We start from the raw sequence: 27,413 nt of genomic DNA, 5'->3' as shown, positions 1-27,413 counted from the left end.
TTGACATCATTTAAAAAAAGGTCTTTGAAATATGGTCCTATAGCCTCATTAACAAAATGAGTCATCTTCTGTCGATTCAGATTGAACCCTTTAAGGTCGTTTGGTGCGATGAGTCGCAAGATCTTATCGTCCTTTCCGGCGGAATTAAAGGACTCATTTTTCAAAACAGTGTGTATCGTCCAAATCAATTCCTTCTCCAATATTTGCTCGTTAGTAGCATAGAGCCGAATTGTATTTGCCTGAATGAAATATTACATAGAAATTATAATTATTTCCAAAATTTCCTATTCAAAATATTTCTATAATTTTCTTGAAACGAGAATCATACTAGAATTTTCGTTCAATTAACATGTATATACCTCATTAGCAGGTTTAGTGCCAGGTTCATTTTGTTTAACAGAAGCTTCTCTTGTTTCTTTCAACCGTAACTGCTGAGGCATCGAGTTTATATTGGCTAATCCTTTATGTTTAGCACTTCGAGCATGATCTTTCAAAGCAGAGATTCCTCGATTATTGAACGTGATTTCTTACGGTTGCAAATACGACAGTACACTTTAAAATGTGTACTTTGGTTTTCTTTGTCGTATTAAATGTAATCGGAGAAAAGTTGTCCGTTGGGATCCACCAACGTCATCCAGTTCCGATCAAATTTAGTTTTTCCTGAGAATGTAGATTAGTAAACATTGTTAATCATATGTACATATTATTAACCGTTACAAATTATATTTACCCATTATACCATTGTTTACCATAGTTTTACACAGTAATTTGTTGAGATCATATTGTTTACCAAAGCATAACCGGATCTTCTCACTTCCTCGTGAAACTCGTAAAGATTCCGAAAAACTTGCAGTCTCTAGAAACAGTGTTCAGAACTAACATTCCTTTCATACATCAGTAGTACAGCCTTTGGTCATGAACGACGTTATTTTCGATGTATGATGAATGATTTGCTTCTCCCAAGTATCGTTTGTTGGTTCACAGTACATTTTAACTTTTGCGATCGATCACAAAATGCAACTACGGGCAGTCTATTTCAGCTCTGCTCAATAAGAACCGGAAACCGAAATATGTTCATTTTTTTATGTTCTTGTAAAAATATTAGACTTCTCTTTCCCGAACCTGATGAAAAACAATCCGCGCGAGATCCGCGCCACCCTATCAAAACTAGATCAGAAAACGCGCCAAATCCGCGAAATTCGCGCCACCGTAACAACCCTGAATATATTTAACTTTTTCGCGATGTTGGAAGGTAACCATTTATTTGACTCAACGTTGTTCATCTAGACTATTTTTTATTGTGTTGGTAGTTTTCACCAGAAGTTAAGTGGCGGCAGACCAGAAGCAAGTAAATATTGTAACAAAACGGGTTCGATTTTGTCTTGCGTTGGAGGATGAGAAATAGGCACAATTATGTATATAGTTTTGGCAATATGTATTAAATCTGTATCCTGCATGAAATTCGCATGGACGTATACAAATCAATACATTACAGGTTCTGTTTGAATGGCAACTCTGTCGGTGAATGAAAAAAATAAACACAGTCTAGATGACAGACAGGATGTTTTTGATAGGGTAACGTGGCGTCATCATGACACATGTGAGTATTGTCCCAAATAAAGGAATATTCGAAATGACCGTTAAAATGATTGAAGAATCTAATTTGAGTGTCCTGTCTGTTAGTCTGTGCTATTAGTTACGTTTTTGATCATTACTTTCATTATCAAAGTGTAATTGAAAATTTTTCTGTTCCGTTTACGTTGTGAAAGACGTATCTGTCTAATACTAAACAAATTTTGAAAATCGGACTTCTAACAGCTGAGATATGGCCAGTCAAAACAAGCGTTCCCACTTTTATTCAATAGACTATAGTTGGAGCTTTTTATAACAGCTTTGAATAGAATATTCGGTTTTCCATCGTTTCAAATGGATTCTATTCCGAAATCATTTATCTTTCTAATGGTTGTTGCCGACGCAAAACTTAAATCCAAAACAAAAATCAGCTGTTATTGCCGTAACACTCGTTCATTCATGATTAAAGAAACTTTGACCGACTTAATTCATACAACTAGTACTTACTGCACACCGCAAGGAAGAATCAATTACATCAACTGCACTCGGCGTTGAGTCCAGTCGGTCACATCGTAAAACAGACAAATTATGCTAAGTCAACATTCTCGATGCCGATGCCATTGTCGCACCGCGATATATTGATATATATATTCAATAACATAAGCGGCGCAACGTAGGAACATAAGGAATCATTCAAATATTCAATGTACTTATATATTTGTAAATAATTGGCTTTAAGAAATTTAGATATAAAAACCCAAAAATTATCAATAAAGACACAGTCAAAATTCAAACCTCATTCAGCCAACATTCGTTTCCGAAACACCGGAGCTCTTCGTTGCTTTCCACCTTGCTTCCCTTGGACGAAGGGCCCCATTCCAAAGTCTATAGCGTGTAGCATTTGTTACGCAGGCGCTACAAACTATAGAATCAATCTAGACTTAGAGGTGGCTTGTACCGCAGGACATCTCTAACTAGAACCTTGGTCGAACGTCGTAAGATCGCCCAACCGGTGGGCGATATATGGTGGCTCCAGAGAGGATTTATCCTCAAAGTTTCGCGACGTTAAAAGGAACGAAATAAAAGTTCAAGCGTGTCCGTAGCTCATAGCGGACAAATAAACGTGTTGTAACGAAAAAGAGTGTATCCACAGCTAATAACGGATTATACACAAGGGAGTGAGTGTTTGACGTCTGTCAGTATAATATCACAACCAGGTAATATATCACGCTATTCGTACGAGAAGGAAGCATCGTAAATATGACCTCCACATCGTACGTGAACAATCCCAACGGGAACTGCCGCCTGTGCCAGGACAAGGACAGTGCGGACGAATGGATGGTGGAATGCACGAAATATTGGAATTGGTTCCACATGGCATGCGCCAAACTAGAAAAAAAAGCCTACGGTAAAGGAATCTTGGCACTGTCCAAGGTGTAAGGAAGAAATAAAGGAAATCCAGCTTCTGAAGAAGGAGCTGGAAGAATATAAACGGACAACCACGAGAAGTAAGTCCAAAGAACGCAGCCCAGTTGATACGGTTGAACTGCTACGGCGTCAATTTGAGGCGCAGCTGGAAAGCCAAAAGATACGTGACGAGGCTTTCCAAAAAGCCATGCTTGAAATGGCAAACAAAATTCATCAAATTAAAAACGATCCCGAAATTGTCAGTACTTCCACGGCTTCCACAATAAAACTACCAGATGAAATTACAAATCTAGAAACAAGTTATCGAAACATTGGACAGTATATATGGACAGCCACTAGCGATATTCAACGAACTGTGGAAGGATCTGACAAAATTACGGAACCCACGTATGGAAAACCCTCAAACAATGGTAGACTTTGTAGTCACACTCGGCAGTTTAGTTTCAAATATGTCGATAATACAGTGTGAAGATAATCTTGCTAATCAATTACATATAGCAGAAATCATATGTCGTCTGCCGCTCAATTTAAGAGAGCAATAGGCGGACAAGGAAATCGAAGCCATGACTCCTGCGAACGGGCAGCCAAGACAAAAACTAACGCTGAAGGATGTACACGAATTCCTTAAACCACAACAAAAGAGAGCGACACTTCTTGTCGCACAAAGGGTTTGTCAATCAGAAAAGGAATATCCAAAAAATGAAAAATCAAGGATAAATCTACATACTGAAGGTAAATGCAAACCTCCAGTAAAATGCCTCTGTTGTAATCACCGACATTGGCTGACATCATGTCAGGAATTCAGAAACATGAATACAGAAAAAACGCGCATTAGCTCTTGAGAAACGCATATGTTTCAATTGTCTACGACTAGGTCATTCATCCAAAAATTGTGAGACTAAGCCAAGCTGTAGAACACAAGGATGCATGGCACGCCATCATACATTCCTCCATTTACGTACAAGAAATAGCGACGAGAGCACAACCTCCCAGAAAAATGACACCAAAATAAAAACTAAAAATGAATCGTTTAATAACTCCAAAGATCCCAAGAAAACCATTGAAAAAAAAGACGTTGAGGAAACAAGTGCAGCATCCACCTCAATAGATACTTCCAATAAACAAGATAAAGAAGAGAGGGATGACTGGCCAAAAGACGAAAATCAAACTACAGAACCGATGAAGAAAGGAGGATCTGTAACATACAAGAGGTACAACCCCCAATAACTATACAAACAGAGTGGTGCTCGGACTGGAAACGACTAAAGAGAGCAGTTAGTTACTGGATAAAGTACGTCGAGAAACTGAAAGCAAAAGTAACGAAAACCGATTTCAACAGGCACATAACGCCTGCTAATTTTAAACTAGCAGAAATCCTACTATTGAGACAAACTCAAGAGCAGTCCTTCCCATCAGAACTTATTTCATTACTTAACAACGACAATATTCAACGAGAGAGTTCTGTCAAAGACCACGATTTATAATTGAATGAAAACGGTCTCATTAGGATCTCCGGACGAGTAGAAAACATGAACCCTATACTACTACCAAACAGAGGTCGCGTAACAAACCTCATTATAAAGCATTTCCACGAACAATACCTACATCGAGAAACGGAAACTGTCATAGCTCAAATACGCAAACATTTCTGGATTCTCAACATTAGGACCGCTGTGAAAAGAGTTGCAGCTAAATGTCAGTTTTGTAAAAATAAAAAGGCAAGCCCCCACCCACCTAAAATGGGCAATCTGCCAAGCTGTCGAACGACTCCCGGACTTAAACCATTTACACACACAGGAGTAGAGTTTTTTGGACCTATGGAAATCGTGATTGGAAGAAGATGCGAGAAGCGCTGGGGCGCACTCTTCACCTGCATGGCAACCCGAGCGGTACACCTCGAGTTAGCAGATGACTTAAGTACAGATTCACTTATAATCTGCATCAAAAATCTCCAAAGCAGACGCGGCAAGGTATCGGAAATGTATAGCGATAATGGAACTAATATGGTTGGAGCTAGTAAACTTATGAAGGAATTAGAGTGCCGAACAGCCATTGAAGGAATAAAATGGAATTTTATACCACCCTCTGCTCCACATTTTTGGGGAGCTTGGGAACGCATGATACAAGAAGTCAAGAAACTTCTTAATGAAAAATTATGGCCGGTATCAAAACCAAAAGAAAGTGTGCTAAGAAATGCTTTAATTGAAATAGAGCATCTTTTAAACAGTCGACCGCTCACACACATACCCATGGATACCAACGATGATGAACCCTTAACTCCAAATCATTTTTTGATTGGATGCTCAGGAGGAACATATCCATCTCTTAACGATACAACCAAAACCGAAGCATCAAGAGAAAACTGGAAGAAAGCTCAACTTGCTACTAGTAAATTCTGGGATAGATGGAGTACTGAATACCTTCCCAAATTAAATAAAAGAGAAAAATGGAGACAAACCGCTGACCCTTTACAACCCGGCGATGTCGTAGTTTTCCCAGAAGAAGGCAAGAAGGGAAAATTCCATAAAGGGATAATAACGGAAGTGCGAAGATCAAAAGACGGACAGACAAGGTCCGCTATAGTACAAACAGAGAACACAAAACTTATACGACCTACAGTGAAATTGGTTAAATCAGACGTTAAGGGAGAAACGACCAATTTCGTTGGGTGCATAAAGGAACTCTCGACGAAGCGTAAAAAATGCGAACAGAGCTCAGCTTCAAGAGCAATGACAGACTGGGGCAAGCGTCAAAAGATCGACATAGATCTTGTAAAGCAGCTAGCAGAAAATCATAAAACTGCTCATCCATCAAGACCGAGAAAGCGATTAATAAAAGCTAAACCAAATATGTGGGCCAAAATGCTCGTGACGACAGCAGCACTAATATCGTGTCTTCCGGATTGAAACTAAAGCCTATATCAGATTCAGGATTCATTTTCGATCACGAAGGATCTTGTCTTCTGAAGTCAGGTGTCTGGACTACTGAAATTGCCACTAATGTATCACCGACCGAAGACGCAAATTTTATTAATAGCATTTGTATGAACATTAAAACCGCTGTTGAAGCAGTAAAGAAGAAGATGAACCACCCGACACTCATCGATTTGACCGCCTCCAAAGAACAACAATGTATTGCAGCTAAACAGGAGATTTTAGAGCCAGCCAGAAAAAAGAGGAAAAGGAATCTTCGGATTTCTCAAGGATTTGTTATTCGGAGGTAATGAGCTAGAAGACCAAATTACGGCAATGCACATGAACGAAGAACAAAAAATTCATGACGTCACATATAGCTTAAATCAACTAAGTGAAAAAACAAATCAACAAACGAACCTCTTTGAAAAAGGATTCGTCATGCCTTCAACGGTATAGAAAAATTAAATCAAAGATTTACGATAGCCTATGCCAGAATTTTATCCGATCATTTATTGGACACCATGATGTTAGCTAAACAACTGATAGAAAGCATCATCTTCCGACATAGAAAACTGAAAAATCATCCTATCACTTTAGAAGAAAAATATGAATTTATCCAACAAATAAATAAACATCTTCCTAATGATAGTTTTGCTCCATTGGATAAATTTGCAACCCAATACGAAGTCAACCTGAAAAACAGTACATATCAAATAACAATGAAATCCATGATTATTTCGAAGGAATCATATGAGATATTCAAGGTAATAAGTATACCAGACCTCAAAAATAGGACAAGAATTTTCATCGATCCGCCAAAAATAGCGATTCATCAACACTATAAGTACTTCTATCCATCAGCAAATATAAAGCAATTGAACAAATCACATTTTTTGCACGAACGCACAACTATTCAAACGGTAATGACGTGTATTCCTGCCGCTATATTTCACCAACATCCTATTGGAAAATGCCCTACAACTAATCTACCGACCTATTACACAGAGGTAGTTTCATTATCAAGATCAAATACAATACTATATATAGCCGAAGACCCGAGCGCTATCACCATACGCTGCGGAACCGAATTAAAAGGCGTCACACACCCAATGGCGATTGTTGTACTACTGAAGCGAGCTGCGACTGAAGCGAGCTGCGACAGATTTGGACAAGTAGGCATAGAAAATGATTTTTTCCCTTTCTCATCTCAACTTTTTTAAATTGTAGTATTTCGATGAGTTTTTGGTTTAATATATAAGAGAAAATTAATAATATGAAAAGGGCATCATTACAGCACTAGGTAGATTTAAACAGGTTTCTCTATTAAATGTACGTCAGGAAATTTATTCATCACATATTATTTTACATTTTTTTTTTATTTTTTCGTGTAGTTTGGACGCGAAAATAGTCAAGGAAAACACAGTGCATTTACTGCACTTTATGAGAAAGATTATAAAATTAGGACCGAGTGGAATTCTTTCGCAGTCTCACATGGGGAATAAATTATCTTTGGAAGAACCGTGAAAAGACACGCGTATAACAGATCGGCTGAAAAGTTCGTATCGTTTCTATGAGAGGGCGCCACTAAAATTAAATCCATACCATTTTCAGGTAGTACCAACCTTCAAAAGATACGTGTATAAATTTGACAGCTGTCTGATTATTAGTTTGTGAGATATTGCATTTTGAGTGAAGCTACTTTTGTTATTGTGAAAAAAATGGAAAAAAGGAATTTCGTGTTTTGACGAAACAGTACTTTTTGATGAAAAAAAGTGCCGCCGATACCAAAAAATGGCTTGATGAGTGTTATCCAGACTCTGCACCGGGCGAAGCAACAATTCGTAAGTGGTTTGCAAAATTTCGTACTGGTCATATGAGCACCGAAGACTATGAACGCAGTGGACGTCCAAAAGAGGCTGTTACCGATGAAAACGTGAAAAAATCCACAAAATGATTTTCAATGACCGTAAAGTGAAGTTGATCGAGATAGCTGGCACCCTAAAGATATCAAAGGAACGTGTTGGACATATTATTCACGACTATTTGGATATGAGAAAACTTTGAGCAAAATGGGTGCCGCGTGAGCTCACAATCAAAACAATGCACCGTGTCACAAGTCGATGAAAACCATGCTGAAATTGAACGAATTGGGCTTCGAATTGCTCCCTCATCCACCGTATTCTCCAGATTTGGCCCCCAGTGACTTTTTCCTGTTCTCAGACCTCAGGAGAATGCTCGCTGGTAAAAAATTTAGAAGCAATGAAGAGGAAATCGCTGAAACTGAGGCCTATTTTGAGGCAAAGGACAAATCGTACTACAAAAATGGTATCGGAAAGTTGGAAGATCGCTATAATCGCTGTATCGCCACTGATGGCAATTATGTTGAATAATAAAAACGAATTTTGGCAACAAAATGTGTGTTTCTATTAAACGATACGAACTTTTCAGCCGAACTGTTAAAGTTAGTTTGCATCAAATCAAAACCAATCGAATTTCAACTGCGCATAATCTATTCAATTGAGTAAAAGGTTCATTCAAAAATAAAAACTTTGATTTTTGCATGATAAACGAACCAGACATTCAGGATAGACAACAGCAACATCGATTTAAAACCTTATGACGATTAAAACTACACGCGAATGTTAGATTTTTACCGACAACGAAGAATTTGTAGTAAATGTTCTGTTCAAACCACCAGAAAATGTATAATAATCTAGAGTCAAACTTGTAAAATAATATGCAATTAATAAATTTCCTGACGTCCATTTAATAGAGAAACCTGTTTAAATCTACCTAGTGCTGTAATGATACCCTTTTCATATTATTCATTTTCTCTTATATATTACACCAAAAACTCATCGAAAGACTACAATTTAAAAAAGTTGAAATGAGAAAGGAAAAAAATCATTTTCTATGCCTACTTGTCCAAACCTGTCGCAGCTCGCTTCAGTCGCACCGACGACATCGCACCCTACCGAAGCCTGCCGCACCATACCGATTCGCTCACGCGGTGCACTTTGCATACAGCGCGCGTATACAAAAAATCAAATATTTCAAAAACCCTATTTGAGCACAAAATTTTTTTTGTTGATTATGAAAACCAATAACATATGCAACATTTTAGCATTTAACAGAGACAAAAATCGCGTGAAGAAGGTACTTTAACATCGATTTCTTTGGAAAATTTTAGTAAAATTGAACATTTTTAAACTGTTTTTTTTTCATTCTGTCGTATCCTTTGCGATTCGTCTCAATTTCACAAGACATCTTTCTCCGGCAACTATTCTTGAATCACTACTCGATTTTTATTTTCCATATTTCTAATATCTCCGTTATTGTTTTTAAATATAGCTTACTTCGATTCTCTTAGTCGAACGTAGTAAAGCTATCAAGTTTACTCCATCGTAAGAATACTTAGCATTTCACATTCATTCTTATAAATTTTATAACCCTTCTGATATACACTACACATTCTATGCCAAAAATAGTTGTTTATCCATTTGCAAAGTTTCGTATAATTCGAAACAGAGCTTGAGTTTCAGGAAGCATTACAATGTAAAGGAATATAAATGTTAATGTAATTAAAAATAGTATAAAAAATTCGAATATCGACGAAATATTTCACGAACATGTTCGTAGATACTAATAGTACAAAACAATAACACTTATTGTAAAATCGGTTACCTCGTGAAAAATGGGGCGTGTTCCGCGCCTCGATGTGTAGTTATAGGTAATCTTAAATATCTTGAGTTACCCTTTATCAGTTCACCATAAGATAGTTTTCCTTCCTCAGTGCCAAGCTATAAGGCAAGTTAGTGTCCTTATTATCGATTAAAGGTAAGGTGCAAATTTGCGGACGGTGTAGTGCGTTTTCTAAAACCAGCATGTTGTTGGGTGCGTGTCTTTGTATCAACGACCACTTTTGACCCCACCATCTAGCTACAAAGTTCCCGGTGAACCGACCGGAAGAGCGCTGATCGTCGAAAGTCAACCTCGCGCTAGGCAGGGAGCAGTAACCATCGTTTCAATCATTCCCGATACCAGATATTCATTGCGTGGAACGTGGTGAACGCAAACCAGAAATCCGGATTTTATGCAGGCCCGAATTTGCCAGTAAACGACAGGGAAATCGGGCTGGCGTCCGTAAAGAAGTCATCGTTCGTCGGTCTACAGCATCGACTCGTAAACCACGTAAAACCTTGGTACACACTGAGTACAAACCGTTTTCTTTTCTTGACATGCACATGATCAATATATATAAAGAACCACACGTAATTAGTCACATGGGCTAAATCACCACGATTTATTGAAACCATCTTAAAGCCCGGGTTCGAAACCGTTTTTTTGTCTGATGGATTTCCTTTGCTGCCACCTGTGAAAATCCTAGGTCGGCGATGAACTCGCCGTATAAGTCTGTACAAGTAAACGCACGCGCCTTAGCCCCCGTCACTCATTTTCGGATTCACCAGTCTAGGAATTAGGAAGCTTCAACAGTATTAAATGTGCACTGGGAAAGTAAAGAGAGAGAAGTGACAGGAGCCAGATCAGTTAGTTACCGCACGCAAAGCTAGCTAGCATGTAGAGAGTTTCAAGTTCGATCCCTACCAAGATGAAAATATATGTTTTTTTGTTTGTAATAAAAGCAGAATTTCGTTTGAGTATTTTAAATAGTGTTTACTTTTTTGTTAGCGGTGACAATTTAAGGTATTTTCAGGTGAAGGTTTTCTCAAGATATTCGGGCGATTAGATTTCGGATAATTTTTGTAAACCTACCCTCCCTAATCCCCTCGCGAGCTGGAGCCGTGAGGCTGCTAAAGTCTTTCCCGGTGATGAAAAGCATCGTTTGAGTGAATCTTCTTTATTCGCCAGGTCTTACTGTAGCGATTTCGGTTTTCATTTCGGATTTTGCCATGACAGTCGTTTTGGACACTGATTTGTTTTGGTGGATGACGTTGTTAACCCTTGTGAGTTGTTGGATGGTGGATCTTCCTTTCCGGAACCCAAACTGTTCTTCCAGTAATATATCCTGTTCATCTGCGAAAGCAAGATGCCTTTGCTTCGCCTTTGTATTGACCCGGAACCCAAACTGTTCTTCCAGTAATATATCCTGTTCATCTGCGAAAGCAAGATGCCTTTGCTTCGCCTTTGTATTGACTTTTCAAACAGCTTGGATAGGGCAGAGAGTAAGCTGATGGACCGATAGCTCTTGAAAAAGGGAGGATCTTTCTCCGGTTTCAAAACTGGGATAACTTTAGCCAACTTCCACTTTGAAGGGAAGTAACAAAGATTCCAGCACCTGTTAAAAATTTTAGCTAAGAAGACAAATTTAGCGAATACTCAAATGTTTCAGCTCAATGTTGAATGTGTTGTCGAAACCGAGGGCCTTCATATTTTTGGATGCTTTCAAAATTGTCATTAGCTCATTCGCAGTGACTCTACTTTCCTCAGGAACCAAGCTGTCTGATTGGTCAACCTCAGCTACGCTATCTGCAACGGCTCTTCCCTGTGGACTAACAATGTTGAGTTCTAAATTGTGAGAACACACAAACTGCTGGCCTAGCGCATTTACTTCTCAATTGGTGTGATTAAAGGTATTCCTTCAGCTGCGTCCTGGGGAAGGAGGAATAGGCTTCGGTTTTTTCTTGAGTACCTTCGTTAAGGACCAGAAGGGATTAAAATGTGGTAGAATTTCTCGAAGCTTTTGCTGGAACTTCCTCTTACGAAGCTCAGATATCCTTTCCTGGATTATGCTAGTTAAGTTGTTATAAGAAGTTTTCTTATCTAGGATGCCAGTTCGTTGATACTGCCTCCGGTAGATATTCTGAAGTCGGATGAGTTTTTTGGTGACACTGTCAATTTGAAGAGAGAAACTCGGCATATGTTGTACTGGAACCGTCCTATCACGAGCGACTTTGACTGTATGCTGGAAGGAAGATAGGACTGCATCGATTTCCATCGGGGAATCTAGTGGCATGTAGAACATCTAAACTAGAAGAACCAGATAACTGTCTATAAACAAATCATCTACCCCGCCATTGAATACGCAGTCCCTATTTGGCGGGGCTGTGCACGAACGCACAAACTTAGGCTTCAGCACATCCAAAGTAAGATCTTTAAGATGATTCTAAATCTACTCCCTTGGACAAGGACTAGTGAAGTACATTAGAGCCTCCCTGGATATACTAGAACAAAAATTCTAAAAATACTGCACGAAATTTGAAGAGAGGTGCTCAATCTCTGAAATACAAATAATTCAAGATTTGTGCTTATTATGTTATGGGTAGTTATAAGTAACATAGGTAAATATTTTATAAATAATTAAAATAAATATTATGAATAAACATTAGTATGTGAAACAAGAGTGACAAAAACACCTATTATTAATAACGAATCGTATGAACAACAAAGATGAAAGGCCAAAGGGTCAAAACACTTGTGCTGTAAAATGTTGATGAAATTCGCAAAAATAAGATTAATAAACAGATATTTATGCAAAAAAATTGATTCTATCGCCACTGTGAGCAGATGTATTTTGTGTCGTTTGCAAAGCTAGTTTCGCTTTCGGCAAGAGCGACTACGTCACAGCTGCCAGTCATTTGCATTGGTGAAAAAACAATGGTGGAGAGCATTACACAGAATTAGTCGTTCTAATGGCTCTAAAAGTTTTCTAAAAACTATTATAATTTGTTGTTCGCAAATCGAAGGAGGATATTTACTCAGTTTAGTGCAAATCTAGAACAGTTTGGTTAGATTTGTGCACTTTTCGCTGTGTAAAATTCACATAATCGAGATCAAGTGAAGCCTTCTTTGTTTTTGCGAAAAATGTTCCAGAGTTTAATGTTTAATGTAGAGAATTACGCAATTTAACCCTTCTGAATGCTAGAAACGAACCCCTACAGCATATTGATAGTTTCTTTCAATAAATTATTCAAATCCGAAATGAAATAATCGACATTAAAATTATTTATGCGGCTATTTCTATAGCTGTTAGGTCCGCCCATTAGTGAAAAAGCTACAGACGAAATAACGTAAAAAGAAACCTCTCAACAAAAATTGGATTCTATCGCCACTGCGAGCAGATGTATTTTGTGTCGTTTGCAAAGCTAGTTACGCTTTCGGAAAGAGCAATTACGTCATAGTTGCCAGTTGTTTGCATTGGTGAAACCACAACGAAAAGTGGACAACGGTGGAGAGCATCACACAAAATAACAATTTTCTAAAGAACTGCTAGGATTTCTTGCTCGCAAATCGAAGGTAAATATCTTCAGTCCTCCTAGAACTGTTTGATTTGATTTGTGCACTTTTCGTTGTGTGAAATTCACAGTAATCAAGATCAAGTGAAGCCTTCTTTGTTTTTGCGAAAAATGTGGAAAAGGGGAATGCTTGCATAACTCATACAATTGATCAACTAATTGATATTCGGAAGTGTAAGGAATATATCAGTTGTTTTCGTATTCACGACATCCAGTTATGTCTCTGACATTACCCACCCGCCTTTTTAATGATAAAAATCTTAGTAAAACATGAAAAACTCATATAAATTGAAGATATATGTGTTTTCGCACAAAAACTCGTTTTAAGACATCCCTTTTTAGAAAATACATTATATCATGAATTACACTCAAGTTATGGGAATAGTTCCTTCAGCAAATTTGTTTGAAATGACTTTCTGTGCAACTTTCTCGAAGTAACTTAGCCCCTATGGTGGCAATGAGCGAAAATAATATTTTTATCTCACTCTTAGGGGGATTAATCACAAAAGTAAAATTTGCCAAAATATGGCATAAATCATTCTGAGCAACTTTGCTGAAGATACTGTACCTCAGAAACCACGTTTCTATGAGTTATCAATTAAGAGTGTGAAATTGCACTTTTGAACCACTTCCTCTACGCGAACCACTTCCCCTACACGTAGACCTGGTGGGTAAAAAATCAGTCGTGATAGCATAGATAGATTTCAATGCATGGAAAATGGCGTGGGGTAGCCGCCGCACTAACCAGAGAGAGCAGATGCTGCTAGAGGCCCTCGCATAGCTAGATGTGGTACTGGGGAACGACGCACAGTGGTCCAAAACTGGAAAAAGACGGTCAAAAGTCTGTACTGACTTTCCCTGATTTTTAAGAGCTAACGTGTCTTCAAAGAAGTTTCACAAGATTATAATACGCTTCTTTTGAAAGTGGCACCTTAATTTTTGTTAAGGGGGTAGTACCAAATTGAAAAATACCAAAAATGAAAATAATTTTTTTTTCGCAAAAAAATTTTTGTTTTCTGTCTCATTTTGAAGCAAAAAACATTTGAAATATTTTTGCTGAAGATATAAATAATGTAAAAAAAATATTTTTTGAGATATATTCACTTTATTTAAAAAACATTTTTTTTGATTTATTATTACTCTATTACCTAAGGATCTACTACAAGGAGCGCGTAAACACGCAAAAACAAGCAAGCTCATGCTTGCACGCGCAACTTAAGCAAATTGATGTAATTTTTGTTTTGTTTACTTTTTGACAATTAACAATATTAGAAATAATCTAAGTGGAACTCGATGCAATTTTTTTTATGCCTTTTCAAAGTTAGTTTTAAATATTGAAAATCCGAAAAATTATCAAAAGTTCAACACATATGTTTTCCAAACAAAATATGAAAAAGTATTGTAAAAGTACAAACCTTTAGAGCAAATTCAGCAGCCGGAAGTTCTATATGAAAGATATATAATAGAGCAGAAACTGGAACAAACGTATCCTCAGCATGCCGTTCTAGTTTTATTTATTCCACCAGTTCTTCTGTAAAATTTAAAACTGGTCTACGATGCCGTTCTATTTTTTGTATATTTGCTCTTCAAGAGCCGAAAATCCGTTCAGCTTGTAGCTTGTTTCCACCTTACCAGCAGGGATGCCAGGTCATTTTTTCAAAAATCTGTGTTCAAGCCAAAAACCTGTCTGAGCAAAATCTGTGCACGTTTCCTCGTTTCCATAATAGCTAATTTGAATCATTTTAGTAAGCAAAAAAAAGGTCTCACTATTTCCTACCGCTCTGTAATTTTTGATGCTAAACTGTGATCAATTTCAAAAATCTGTGATCAATTTCAAAAATCTGTGATCGATTTCAGAAATCTGTGAAAATCTGTACCATTTTTTAAATCTGTGCAAAAGGTTGAAAATCTGTAAAACACAGAAAATCTATAAAACACTTTCTTAACCCATTCATGGTTTCAGCATGGCCATAGTGAAAATAAATCACACGAATAGTACTCAGGATATTCTCATTGGATAATAAATTGGATTAGGAATATATTTTCCTATAAGTATTGTAAAAGTTTGCTGCATTAAGTTGCATATTTCGCTTCGGTACAAGGTTTCCTAGGTAAAAATAGGTAAAATGATGCATAACTTTCCAAGAAAAGAATAAACCTATGCATTACCTTCTACAAAATTATAGGATTTTATATTTTCTACAATTATTCCAAACAAAGTATGTATAAAAAAATAACTTGAAACTAGTTATGATTAGAAAACTAGTTTTAAGGGGTTGTCATAATTCAATAACTAAAACTTACTTTGGAATGGCATAAAAAAAAAGTTCCATCGAGTTCCACTTAGAGTTTTGTTTATAGTATTGGGCATATCTTTTCCTATAAATTTTGTAAAAATCAGCTGCATAAAATTGCATATTTCGCTTTGGTGTGAGGTTTTATCATAGGTAAAAAAAGGTAAAATGTTGTATAACTTTGCCAGGAAACAACAAACCTATACACTACCTTCAACAAAAATATGGGATATTTTATTATCTTCAATTATTCCGAACAAAGTATGCATAAAAAAATAACTCGAAACAAGTTATAAATAAAAAAACTGATTTTAAGGGGGTTGCCATAAAAACGCTTTGTATATCCGAAACGGTGCGACCTACACTTTTGGTATATTTGACAAAGTAAATTATTTTCAATAGTTCTAAAACTTTGTAGAAGAAAAAAAATTTCTATCTCTTCAGAAAAAAAAGTTATGGTTATATTTTTTGTCAAAGTAGGCCATGAACAATTAGGAATAGAATCAAATTACGCGGTATATATTTGTGAATAATTTCTTAAAAACAACTATATGCATTAAAAGAACGGTTTGGCAGCTACTGATTTATGTCCACGTTTTTATTGATTCGAACCTCTGTGCGACGCAAAAAAAATGTTTTTAAAATAAAATGAATATATCTCAAAAATAATTTTTTTACATTATTTATATCTTCAGCAAAAATATTTCAAATGTTTTTTCTTCCAAATGAGACAGAAAACAAAAATTTTTTGTGAAAAAAAAAATTTTTATTCGAAATTGGTACTACCCCCTTAATGACGGTGCCAAAGTACCTTCCAGCGGAACGGAGTTAAGTCGTTCATCGACGTGACTTTTTGCAGTCCCGGCCTGGAGAGTGGAAGATGGCTATACCCATAGCGACCACCTAGCCTAGCGAGGTAGGGGAAATGCCCCCGCAGCCCGAGCGTGGAAGGTTGCCGACTTCGACCGTTAAACGTTTAGTGCAGCTCTCGCACTGGAGAATCACATAGTGAACTTAGATGGGAAAGAGTAGGTAGCCGTTCTGACACGGGCGTGCGACACAACAATGTCGAGGAAGGTACGACCGGGGAACAACAGACGACCGGTCTACTGGTGGAACGAACAAATTACAGACCTTCGAGCGACCTGCTTAAGGCCCAGGAGAAGTATGCAAAGAACTAGATCACCGAAGACAAGAACAGCAAGAAACGAAGCGTTCGAAGCGGCCAAGCTTGCTCTGAACAAGGCTATTCGCGTAAGCAAAAAAGCTTGCTTTGAAAACCTGTTTAAATATGCCAACTTCAACCCATGGGGTGTTGCCTACAGGACGGTTATGGCCAGAACCAGAGGGGCACTAGCAACCCCTGAACGTAGTCCGGCGAATCTGAAAGATATCATAAGCAGTCGCACAGAGGTTCGAATCAATAAAAACGTGGACATAAATCAGTAGCTGCCAAACCGTTCTTTTAATGCATATAGTTGTTTTTAAGAAATTATTCACAAATATATACCGCGTAATTTGATTCTATTCCTAATTGTTCATGGCCTACTTTGACAAAAAATATAACCATAACTTTTTTTTCTGAAGAGATAGAAATATTTTTTCTTCTACAAAGTTTTAGAACTATTGAAAATAATTTACTTTGTCAAATATACCAAAAGTGTAGGTCGCACCGTTTCGGATATACAAAGCGTTTTTATGGCAACCCCCTTAAAATCAGTTTTTTTATTTATAACTTGTTTCGAGTTATTTTTTTATGCATACTTTGTTCGGAATAATTGAAGATAATAAAATATCCCATATTTTTGTTGAAGGTAGTGTATAGGTTTGTTGTTTCCTGGCAAACTAGTTAAAACTAGTTTTCTAATCATAACTAGTTTCAAGTTATTTTTTATACATACTTTGTTTGGAATAATTGTAGAAAATATAAAACCCTATAATTTTGTAGAAGGTAATGCATAGGTTTATTCTTTTCTTGAAAAGTTATGCATCATTTTACCTATTTTTACCTAGGAAACCTTGTACCGAAGCGAAATATGCAACTTAATGCAGCAAACTTTTACAATACTTATAGGAAAAAATATTCCTAATCCAATTTATTTTCCAATGAGAATATCCTGAGTACTATTCGTGTGATTCATTTTCACTATGGCCATGCTGAAACCATGAATGGGTTAAGAAAGTGTTTTATAGATTTTCTGTGTTTTACAGATTTTCAACCTTTTGCACAGATTTAAAAAATGGTACAGATTTTCACAGATTTCTGAAATCGATCACAGATTTTTGAAATTGATCACAGTTTAGCATCAAAAATTACAGAGCGGTAGGAAATAGTGAGACCTTTTTCTTGCTTACTAAAATGATTCAAATCAGCTATTGTGGAAACGAGGAAACGTGCACAGATTTTGCTCAGGCAGGTTTTTGGCTTGATCACAGATTTTTGAAAAAATGACCTGGCATCCCTGCTGGTAAGGTGGAAACAAGCTACAAGCTGAACGGATTTTCGGCTCTTGAAGAGCAAATATACAAAAAATAGAACGGCATCGTAGATCAGTTTTAAATTTGACAGAAGAACTGGTGGAATAAATAAAACTAGAACGGCTTGCTGGGGATACGTTTGTTCCAGTTTCTGCTCTATTATATATCTTCCATATAGAACTTCTAGCTGCTGAATTTGCTCTAAAGGTTTGTACTTTTACAATACTTTTTCATATTTTGTTTCGAAAACATATGTGTTGAACTTTTGATAATTTTTCGGATTTTCAATATTTAAAACTAACTTTGAAAAGGCCTAAAAAATTGCATCGAGTTCCACTTAGATTATTTCTAATATTGTTAATTGTCAAAAAGTAAACAAAACAAAAATTACATCAATTTGCTTAAGTTGCGCGTGCAAGCATGAGCTTGCGTGTTTACGCGCTCTTTGCAGTAGATCCTTAGGTAATAGAGTAATAATAAATAAAAAAAAATGTTTTTAAAATAAAGTGAATATATCTCAAAAAATAATTTTTTTACATTATTTACTTCTTTGAAGACACGTTAGCTCTTAAAAATCAGGGAAAGTCAGTACAGACTTTTGACCGTCTTTTTCCAGTTTTGGACCACTGTGCGACGGTGCCAAAGTACCTTCCAGCGGAACGGAGTTAAGTCGTTCATAGACGTGACTTTTTGCAGTCCCGGCCTGGAGAGTGGAAGATGGCTATACCCATAGCGACCACCTAGCCATACGCTACACGATAGGTAGCCTAGCGAGGTAGGGGAAATGCCCCCGCAGCCCGAGCGTGGAAGGTTGCCGACTTCGACCGTTAAACGTTTAGTGCAGCCAAATACAAATTATAATACGGAGTACTTCGACAAATTTTCAAGGACACATTTTGCATCGTGCGGTACACTGTCATGATACACTGTCAGAGTGACAATGTACTTTAACGAGTTTTCTATAAAACTAGCAACACTGAAGGATAAGAACAAGTTCACCATAGTTACTGTTTATTGTAGTGAAAAATAAACTTGAACTATGTTGTTGTGTATGAGATATGGTTATTCCATATCGGATTTTGTTTTTTGTCCTCCTTGGTTTTTCAGAAATTTGCTCCTTGGCTTTTCGGAAATTGCTCAGTATTATATGTTAGAATGTCTCGGCACTGTTCACCGAATCGTTATGGTAGCCATCCGTTCTTCACATTGCAAATCACTCCCGTCAGATGAGTAGGAATTTTTCCAACATCTGCTAATTGCGGGGAACCTTTACGTCATAATACTAATAGAAAACAATTCAATTAATAAGTCTATCCATCATGAAAGAAAAACTGTTGTGTCTGCCACCGTTCGGGCTATAATCAAATTGTCTGGGTCACGCATATATGAGTGACTATTGGGAAAACGCATACACAGCTTGCATTTGTTTCTCTTTTAACTTTTATTTTATCGTGTAGAGCGCTAAACGCTGTTTCCGTCGTACGTATACGAATCGTACCCATGTTCCACACCAAGGCCCGTCTATGAAATAAAGTCCCATCACTGCCAAAAAATATCGCAATTCTTCATTCATCGATTAGCTGGAGTGTATCTTTGAATTTGTTGCAATACAACAACGGAAAACATAAACAAACAAACTCGTTTTGCGCCGTAGCAACTAGCATAAAGCGTTGCCAGAAACGATCTCCTTCCACATTTTCAAACTATCGCAACGAAAGGGAGTAATTTGCTAGGCTTACTTGTTCAGGCTGTGAACCAAACATTGGCGGTTCGTTTGTATGGGACTATGGTATTATTATTTGTATTTGGTGCAGCTCTCGCACTGGAGAATCACATAGTGAACTTAGATGGGAAAGAGTAGGTAGCCGTCCTGATACGGGCGTGCGACACAACAATGTCGATGAAGGTACGACCGGGGAACAACAGACGACCGGTCTACTGGTGGAACGAGCAAATTACAGACCTTCGAGCGACCTGCTTAAGGCCCAGGAGAAGTATGCAAAGAACTAGATCACCGAAGACAAGAACAGCAAGAAACGAAGCGTTCGAAGCGGCCAAGCTTGCTCTGAACAAGGCTATTCGCGTAAGCAAAAAAGCTTGCTTTGAAAACCTGTTTAAATATGCCAACTCCAACCCATGGGGTGTTGCCTACAGGACGGTTATGGCCAGAACCAGAGGGGCACTAGCAACCCCTGAACGTAGTCCGGCGAATCTGAAAGATATCATAAGCAGTGCTGGAAACTGCTGACATTTTTTTTTAATGTCGTGTGCTGGAAACTTTCATGTTGCCTACTATTCGGGCTGTCACACATAAATGTCGCGCGAACCATACAGATGAAAGTCGCATGTGCCAGTCATGGGCGAGCGCTTCATGAATGTAGTGGCGACAGTCTTACTCGTGTTGGGCGATGAATGTAACGATAGAATGATAGTCCTCAATAGAATCGGCTGCATTTTGTTTTCGATGCGAATTTCATTTCTGGCAATAAACATTCATGAAGAAATTCAAAACGGCATCATTAGCGACGGGTTTCATATCCATACCGTTCCATGAAATGGTTGAATTTCAAATTGCTGCTGCGGAGGGGATCAAATACCGTAGTTTATAACTTTGTCAAGATGCGTAGGGTTTTCAACGAATGCAAAAAGGGAATTTTTGAAAAAAAAAATCAAATATTAATTGAATATGTAAGATGTTAGAAAACGACGTTAGAAGCCGTTTCAAAATCCATGATGGCGATTTCCGGCATGTTGATATTCGTTACAAACAATCACAATATGAGTAATTTTCGAACGGATTTGATGAATGAATGTTAAAAAACGACGTTAGAAGCCATTTCTAAATACAAGATGGCGACTTCCGGCGTACTGATATTCGTTACAAACCATCACAATATGAGTATTTTTCGAACGGGTTTGATGAGTGAATGCTAGAAAACGACGATAGAAGCCATTTCTAAATACAAGATGGCGACTTCCGGCGTACTGATATTCGTTACAAACCATCACAATATGAGTATTTTTCGAACGGGTTTGATGAGTGAATGCTAGAAAACGACGTTAGAAGCCGTTTCTAAATACAAGATGGCGACTACCGGCATATCGATATTCATTACAAACCATGACAATATGAGTATTTTTCGAACGTTGTAAGCCGTTTCTATATACAAGATGGCGACTTCCGGCGTATTGATATTCGTTGCAAACCATCACAATTGTAACTATGACTGTTACTTGGTTAGAATGAAGCATGAGACTTACCTCGAACTTAACCTCAGGGGCACCTATCTGCTTCTGTTCCTCAACGTTGGCCGCCGTTTCACGCCGGCCCGAGTGTACTCTGCATCGACCGGAGGCTGGGCACTCACTCTCGTCCTTTATCGGTTTTGGGGTGTTGGGCCAGGACGGACTAGTGGCCTTAGACGATGTACCCGAGAGTTGCGTATCACCAAAGAGGTACAATTTTCACCCGGTTCACTAGCGATCAAGCACTACGCGAAGTGAGGGGGGAGAGGGGCGATATACTATATTGGGTAGCACACACACCGGGTTTATTCGATATCACACGGCCAAACTCGCGACACTAGTCGATTCCCGTCGCATGATCGACACTGTTTCACTAGACCGTTCTCCCTTTTCTTAACTTCGGTCTTCACTATGGTCCAAGGGACCTTTGCGGTAATCGATTCTTCTCGGTGTTTTTTTCTTTTCGCGCACGTAATTTGTTCGACCGATAGCGCATAGCCCGGAGAATCTCACCCGGGGCCACGAACATACGATAATCTGGCCATCACGGACCAATTGGGCCAATCCGGTGCTTTTTATCGTAAACTGAATCACCACGCGGTCCGGTAACTTTTTCCCGGCACTTGTTTTATCGCTCGACAGAAAAGAACGATCTGTCCTGGTTGGCATCCACGAGATAAGAGAGCGAGTTCTCCTTCTAGGTCCTAGCTGAACCCTTCCGTTGGCTCGTTGCTACCAATTTTGGCGGATGATCCAATACGCGTTGAGATCGGGGTTGCCAGTCGAGTGCGTTCCGGAATTTGGTAGCAACTCGGGATTTGAAACGACGGTTATTTATCTAATTATTTTCTCTTATCGCTCCTATAAACAATTTTTAAACTACACATATATACAGCAAAGTTTATGGTAAATGGGCACATGTAACACAATATGAGTATTTTTCGAACGGATTTAATGAATGGATGATAGAAAACGACGTTAGAAGCCGTTTCAAAATTCAAGATGACGACTTCCGGTTCATCGATATTCGTTACAAACCATGACAATATGAATATTTTTCGAACGGATTTGATGAATGAATGTTAAAAAACGATGTTAGAAGCCATTTCTAAATACAAGGTGGCGACTTCCGGCGTATTGATATTCGTTACAAACCATCACAGTATGAGTATTTTTCGAACGAATTTGATGAATGGAAGTTAGAAAACGACGTTAGAAGCCGTTTCTAAATACAAGATGGCGACTTCCGGTTTATCGATATTCGTTACAAACCATCACAATATGAATATTTTTCGAACGGATTTGATGAATGAATGTTAGAAAACGACGTTATAAGCCATTTCTAAGTACAAGATGGCGACCTCCGGCGTATTGATATTCGTTACAAACCATGACAATATGAATATTTTTCGAACGGATTTGATGAATGAATGTTAGAAAACGACGTTAGAAGCCGTTTTTAAATCCAAGCTGGCGAATTCCGGCGTATTGATATTTGTTAAAAACCATCACAATAGGAGTATTTTTCGAACGGATTTGATGAGGGGATGTTAGAAAACGACGTTATAAGCCGTTTCTAAATACAAGATGGCGACTTCCGGCATATCGATATTCGTTACAAACCTTGACAATATGAATATTTTTCAAACGTATTTGATGAATGAATGTTAGAAAACGACGTTAGAAACCGTTTCTAAGTTCAATATGGCGACTTCCGGCGTATTGATATTCGTTACAAACCATCACAATATGAATATTTTTCAAACGGATTCGATGAATGGATGATAGAAAACGACGTTAGAAGCCGTTTCTAAATACAAGATGGCGACTTCCAGTATATCGATATTCGTTATTATTCGTTATATTCGTAAGCCTAGCGAATTACTCCCTTTCATTGCAATAGTTTGAAAATGTGGAAAGAGATCGTTTCTGGCAACGCTTTATGCTAGTTGCTACGGCGCAAAACGAGTTTGTTTGTTTATGTTTTCCGTTGCTGTATTGCAACAAATTCAAAGGTACACTCCAGCTAATCGATGAATAAAGAATTGCGATATATTTTGGCAGTGATGGGACTTTATTTTATAAACGGGCCTTAGTGTGGAACATGGGTACGATTCGTATGTGAACCACGGAAACAGCGATTAGCGCTCTATACGATAAAATAAAAGTTGAAAGAGAAACAGATGCAAGCTGTGTATGCGTTTTCCCAATAGTCACTCATCTATGCGTGACCCAGACAAGTTGATTATAGCCCTTATTAATTGAATTATTTTCTATTAGTATTATGACGTAAAGGCTCCCCGCATTTAGCAGATGTTGGAAAAATTCCTACTCCTCTGACGGGAGTGATTTGCAATGAGAAGAACGGATGGCTACCATAACGATTCGGTGAACAGTACAGAGACATTCTAACATATAATACTGAGCAATTTCCGAAAAGCCACGGATCAAATTTCTGAAAAGCCCAGGAGGACAAAAAACAAAATCCGATATGGAATAATTGCAGTTATACTGCAAATAAAAATATTATTTTTGAATATTAGTTGTTGTATTCTTAGAAATTAATCGATTCTAAAAAATTTAAAACGTCAACAAATGATTTACAATATTAGATTACAGTATCAAATCTAAACTTGATCAGTTTTTTTGGAATCATCAACCCTTTTTCATCATATCGAAACTGTTTCCATCAGGATGAACTCAAATAGGCTTCACGTGGTTGTCCACTTCCACAAGCAAATATCAGTACTCATCAATGCTCTTGGTTCGACCGGTGATTTCAGATCCTTCCTCATTCTTAACCGTGACAGTATCTATAGTAGAGTACATACAAACAATGCAAATCCTCGCATCGAACTTAATTAAAAAGACTTTCAACTTCAGAATTTCCGTCAGAATTTGTTCATATCTCAAATGTGGAAGATTTGTTTCCATTCTCGAATTGATATCACGAATCAGATCATCCAAGTAAACTGTCGGAGTCGAATTGCTAAGATGACTGTGACAATTTTCGTTACCTCTTTCGCATATATATCAATCGGTCATTTCCAACCGATCATATCCCGGTACACTTTCATGAAGAGCCTTAACTATGACGATCGCAACCAAATGTTGAGCTAGCGGCAACCCCAACAGACTAGACAGTGGAACATGCAGTTGGATTGAGAACATTCCATATCACTTTGGAGACCGATTCCGTTGGTCTGCCGGCGAGGAATGACGAATCCGTGAGTCAGCCTAGCATTCGAAACGATTTCCATTGAAGTGCTAACTACGGGTAAATAAAGTGATAATCTGCCAAATGTGTACGTTTTGAGATTATTGTAATAGTCACTTGTAGAAAAATCAATAGGCATTTGATTCATATAAATTGGTTTCGAAGCGGATGTGGATATTATTGGAGACAATGATTTGCTTGAGAATTACATAACCATTCTGCCCGTTTTAAGAACATTGCTAGCGTCTGATTAATCTGTGCTAGGAAATCAGTTTTGCATTTGTCGGTTCCCATGGTAGTTTTTCGTAAGAAGCATTTCAGTGTGTTTCCAAAAGTGCTCTCCAAAACTGATCTATAGGTAAATAAACTGTTAAACCCTGCAAGTAACAGAACGTTAATAATAGGAATGCATACAATTAAAATTCTCACCATATCTCATACACAACAACATAGTTCAAGTTTATTTTTCACTACACTAAACAGTAACTATGGTGAACTTGTTCTTACCCTTCAGTGTTGCTAGTTTTATAGAAAACTCGTTAAAGTACATTGTCACTCTGACAGTGTATCATGACAGTGTACCGCACGATGCAAAATGTGTCCTTGAAAATTTGTCGAAGTATTCCGTATTATAATTTGAATTTGGTTAGAAGCCGTTTCTAAATACAAGATGGCGATTTCCGGCGTATTGATATTTGTTACAAATAATGATAATATGAGTATTTTTCGAACGGATTTGATGAGTGGATGTTAGAAAACGACGTTAGAAGCCGTTTTTAAATCCAAAATGGCGACGTCCGGCGTAATGATATTCGTTCAATCCATCACAATATGAGTATTTTTCGAACGGATTTGATGAGTGGATGTTAGAAAACGGCATAAGAAGCCGTTTCAAAGTCCAAGATGGCGACTTCCGGTTCATCGATATTCGTAACAAACCATCACAATATGAGTATTTTTAGAACAGATTCGATGAATGGATGTTAGAAAACGTCGTTAGAAGCCGTTTCTAAATCCAAGATGGCTACTTCCGGTTCATCGATATTCGTTACAAACCATCACAATATGAGTATTTTTAGAACAGATTCGATGAATGGATGTTAGAAAACGTCGTTAGAAGCCGTTTCTAAATCCAAGATGGCGAATTCCGGCATATCGATATTCGTTAGAAACCATTCCAATATGAGTATTTTTCTAGTGGATTCGATGATTAGAAGTTGAAAATGATGCTTACAGTAGTTTCAACATCCTAGATGGTGGACAGAATGAGCGAATTTCATCTTTGGTTATACACTGTTATAAATAAATTGTTTACATCTCGATATTATTGCAAATCTTATATTGCTGTTGTGGAGGCGATCGAAAATCGTAGTTTTGAACTTTATCGGAAGCAAACAATTTTTGAAGAAATAACATCGTAATTATATTTGAACTATAACGGAATTAAGTGATCGAAAATCATTAGATTCGGCACATAGGGATTTATACCAACGAATATTCACAAATTTCGAAAAAAAATTTAACATGAATTGATTGGAAAAGAATGCCAATATTGATCTATGATTACGATATGGTTCGTTTGCATTTCTGCTGGCAGCCAGTATTTTGGCACAAGCACACCAGCAAAATTTATGCTATAAAATGAATAAAATATTTTTGAAATGTGATCAAATTTGGTCTTGGAGTACAAACGTTATGTTCTAAAATGATTTCTGCCAACCTACACTAAAAAACACCGTAAATATTGCCTGTATGACCTTGCTTCGCATCTTGTAGCACGCCGTGAAGCAAAGTTCTTCATTCTCGTACAGTACTAACGAAAATGAACCTTTCATTTCATTGCATTGCCATAGATTGCTCAGTTCATGTGTTAATTGAGACTGAGAGCACAGGCAATTTACCAAGCAAGGGAACTGGTCTGCTCAGTAGCATATACTCCATCCATACGCATCCAGTTTCTCTCTAATATAGGACTCATTCAGTTTTGTCAAGCAAAGTGTTCTCAGCGGGTGTTTTTTTTTTGTTGCTTCGTTTGTTTGCGGATTCACAATACAAGCCCTGTATGCAGTGCTGTTATTTTCACGCGAATTTGACATTTTCTCATCTACTTGTATGTACGAGTTACGATGCGGACACGACTTATCGGAAAGTAAATCGATTTCAATTGGTAATATTAAGAATACATCGTAACGCTTCAGGTAATGTTGCACGATACGATTGAGTTTATTTTTAATTTGATTTGTGGTAGAAAAACATCATACATTTTCAAATGGACTTTTTATTGCTATAATCTTATTGCGATTTAAGAGCAAAATAAGAAAATTGTCGCATATTTTGATAACGTCTAATAAGAAGACACTTGTTAACAGTCGTACCAAAAAAAAATTTTTTTTTTCTGGTTTTTAAATGTATACTCTTTTATCTGTCCCAGCAAACTTCGTCTTTGAAATCCTTGGATTTCAAAAACAGAATCGTTGCACGCAATAACAGAACATTCCAAACCTAATACTTCTTAAACATATTTTTGAATCAGCATTTGTCATATTACAAACAATAAGAAATCCTACTTGAATCGTTCTAAACAGGATATGCATTTGTTTTTATTTGATTTGGACGAAATGAACATTTGTTTTGATGTGAAATTTATTGTTTTATCAATATATACTACTACTACTATCTGTATTCTTAATTTTTTATATTGTCTCAATTTATCGGAACAAATCATGAATTTCGTTAAAAAGTGCAAGATTTTCATTCTGTCGCTATCTTGAATTTCTTCACCAGCATCACTCGCTAGCATTTAATTCAGAACGATCGAAAATTTTGATGATAGCGACAACCAGCAGTAGGCAAGCGATTACATTATGCTGGTGTGCTTGTGCCAAAATACTTCTGTTTGAAAAACCACAAAACTGCGATTTTTGATCGCTTCCACAGCAGCAATATAAGATTTATAAGAGTATCGAAATGAAAACAATCACGAATACGTCGTTATGAATTTCTTTATGAC

General features: G+C 37.5%; 2 long non-coding RNA genes across 3 annotated transcripts in view; one reads left to right on the top strand and one right to left on the bottom strand.

Annotated features, from left to right (window-relative positions):
• The first annotated feature begins 1,262 nt into the window (after positions 1-1,262).
• LOC131430353 (uncharacterized) overlaps positions 1,263-27,413 on the top strand; it is a 28,458-nt gene continuing 2,307 nt past the window's right edge. The window contains exon 1 of the long non-coding RNA XR_009229514.1: positions 1,263-1,600. This is a non-coding gene — a long non-coding RNA (uncharacterized LOC131430353). The remainder of the gene's footprint in view (positions 1,601-27,413) is intronic.
• On the bottom strand, positions 23,764-25,026 carry LOC131430352 (uncharacterized). Of its 2 annotated transcripts, none has more exons than XR_009229512.1 (3): positions 24,833-25,026; positions 24,204-24,780; positions 23,764-23,999 (listed from the first exon to the last, which is right to left on the bottom strand). It is a non-coding gene; the product is annotated as an uncharacterized LOC131430352 (long non-coding RNA). The 2 variants fall into 2 exon arrangements; XR_009229511.1 differs by having other exon boundaries at positions 23,764-24,457; positions 24,521-24,780; positions 24,833-25,019.

This window comes from Malaya genurostris, chromosome 2 (genome assembly GCF_030247185.1).
Source record: "Malaya genurostris strain Urasoe2022 chromosome 2, Malgen_1.1, whole genome shotgun sequence".
NCBI classification, from domain to species: Eukaryota; Metazoa; Arthropoda; class Insecta; order Diptera; family Culicidae; genus Malaya; species Malaya genurostris.
The sequence above is the reverse complement of the archived record's forward strand: the minus strand, read 5'-3'. Positions and strand labels throughout refer to the sequence as shown.